The sequence below is a fragment of the Grammomys surdaster genome, unplaced genomic scaffold (genome assembly GCF_004785775.1).
Source record: "Grammomys surdaster isolate TR1022 unplaced genomic scaffold, NIH_TR_1.0 129, whole genome shotgun sequence".
NCBI classification, from domain to species: Eukaryota; Metazoa; Chordata; class Mammalia; order Rodentia; family Muridae; genus Grammomys; species Grammomys surdaster.
Window position 1 is genome coordinate 20,225,452 of NW_021604587.1, and position 2,851 is coordinate 20,228,302.

The following is a 2,851-nucleotide window of genomic DNA, read 5'->3' on the forward strand; positions in this document are numbered from 1 at the left end:
CCCAGCCTTCCCTTTTGAAAAATTTAAAAAGGGGGACCTGTTGGGAGCCGACTCCTAGCCGAAAGCGGCTATCATCTTTGCAGCCATCTCAGGCCATATACCCTGACAAGAGACTTGTTTTCAACAGCCTACAACAGCTGAGCACACTCTGATAAACATCTTGTTTTTCTCACATATCTTGTTTTGCTGTTTAGTGCCACCAGCTGCAAGGCGCACATGGTCTCCTCACTGCTAGCTAGGTGCACGTGATATCCACGCTGCTGGGTGCACGTGGTCTCCTCACTGCTAGCTAGGCACACGTGATATCCACGCTGCTGGGTGCACGTGGTCTCCTCACTGCTAGGTAGGTGCACGTGATATCCATGCTGCAAGGCACATGACGTAGTGCCTTCAGCTGTGCTTGTCCATAAGGGCAAGGCACGTGGTAAAGGGTATAAATACCCAGGATTTCCTTCCAATAAAGGAGACTTGAGAGACTTGATCAGACTCCCTGTCTTGTCTCCATTCTTCGCGTCTCCGTCCCCACTCTCTCTCTTGCTAGGCCCTGACCCGCGGACCGGAGCAGCAGAACGGGAGGTTACAAAGTGGCCCCCAGAACGTGAGGCAGCTCGGGCGGCTACATGGCTCAGCAGTTCAGAGCACCTTTTACTCTTGTAGAGGGCCCAGGTTTAGTTCCCAGCACCCATATGGTGGCATACAACCATCTGTAGTTCCAGTTCCAGGAGATCCAATCCATTTTTCTGACATCCATGGATACTAGGCAAACATGTGGTGCATACACGCTTGTAGGCAAAATACTCATACACATAAAATTAAGTGAATAGATATTTAACACTTCTAAAAGAATGATAGGAATTAGACAAAGCTGTCATTGGTCTATGGCGTGTCTAATGAATACACAGCTCCAACAGACACCAAAAGCACAAAGGGAACGTTGTTTTGACGGCTACGGCTACTACATTTGACAGAAGAAGTGGGCTTAGAAAAGACAGAGTTAGGCATGGCGACACTTATCTGTAATTCTAGCATTGGAGACATGAAGGCAGCAGGTCACAAGCTCAAGGTCATTCTGGGCTACATGAAATCCTCTCTCAGCAAACAAACAAAGCAAAAGAAAGATAATCATCTTGCAAATAGAGTAAAAGCGAATAAGAATGTAGGATCTTTAGGAGTAGGGAAGGTAATTTTTTGTTGTTGTTGTTGTTGTTTGTTTTTGGTTTTTTTTTTTCAAGACAGGGTTTCTCTGTGTAGCCCTGGCTGCCCTGGAACTCACTCTGTAGACCAGGCTGGCCTCGAACTCAGAAATCCGCCTGCCTCTGCCTCCCAAGTGCTGGGATTAAAGGCGTGCGCCACCACTGCCCTGTGGGAAGCTAATTGTTTTATAACTTCTTTCTATTAGTAAAAGATAATCCAAGGAGTGGAGAGGGTGTTTGCTTGTTTGTTTGTTTGTTTGTTTGAAGCAAGGGAGTGAGGGTGATGTTTTTAGGAAAAAGGTTAATTAACACTCAAGACCCCCAAACTCTGAATTGTGACAGAGAAAGCATCAAAAGTTCAGCTTGGACCTTTGTGACAAGTAGACCTCAGCTCCCTCCTCATGCCCAGGCCACACAGCTCCAAATGATCCCATCTGAAGCTTCCTGGGTTTCTGTATCAGAGCACAAGAGTGTTCCCACACCTTACCAGAGCTGACACGAACAATTTGGCCTATCCTGGAAGATATTAGAAGAATCTTTTCACATGCCACGCCTACCTCCAAATGCCAGAGAATCACCATCCTCTTCCGTGGCCAGAGCAGTAAGAATTATAAGTTCCATAGCCAATATACTCTCTGCAAGTTTTTTAATACTAACAAGGAGAAGCTGTGAAACAAATGACTTAGGCAAGTTGCCTTTGAATAACATTGGCTAAATTTAATAGATCCAATGGCCACTGTTTTAACTTCCTGGAGCCGCCACAGAAATATCACAGACTGACAGGTTAGCCACAGAAACCTGTTCCCTCATGGATATGAAGGCTTCTAGTGTGGAGTTGAAATAGCAGCAGTACCCTGTCCCTGTGAGTTCCAAGGACAAATCCTTTCTTGCCACTTCCTAGACTCTAGTGGCTTCCAGAAATCTCTGACATTTCTTGGCTTGTAGTTACATCATATCATGCTAATAGCTTCTTTAATCATATGTGACCTTCGCCCCTCGTGTTTATTTTCAAAATTCTGTCTTCTCAGAAGGACACCAGTCCCTGGGTTAAGAGCTCAGTCTAATCCATAGTGACTTCCCAATTTGATTGTATCTGCAGAAATCCTTATTTCCAAAGAAGAAGGCATTCTGAGGTTACAGATAAACATATTTTGTGTGTGTTGGAAATACTATTCATACTAGTACCCCCGACCTCAAATTGATCTTGAGTCAATAAATGGAAGGAAATAACCACTGTTGGTTTAGGTAATTGATTTCTGTGTTAACTACATATCAGAGTAAACTAGAATTTTTTTTTAAAGGCTCAACGGCACAAACACACACACTCCTCCCAACAGATCCATGTTCTAAGGGTTGGGCATAGACACTTGAATTTTCAAAAACCTCCTCTTCCTCCTAGGTGAGTGATTTCAAACTTTGCTGCACAGTGGTTTGCTGAAACCTAGAAGCAACTGGAGAGAGTGAAGTAAGACTGTCTGTGTAACAGTATTGCACCCGCACGTTGGCTTCTGATTGTGATCTTAGCACTGTGGTTTTGAGTGTTCTGTGTTTGAAAGCAACTTGAAGTATTTAGTGGCACAATTTCTTCCAAATGAGTAAAAAAAAAGTGTTTGTATGTATGTGTATGTTTGTGTATGTGTATATGTATGTATGTGTAT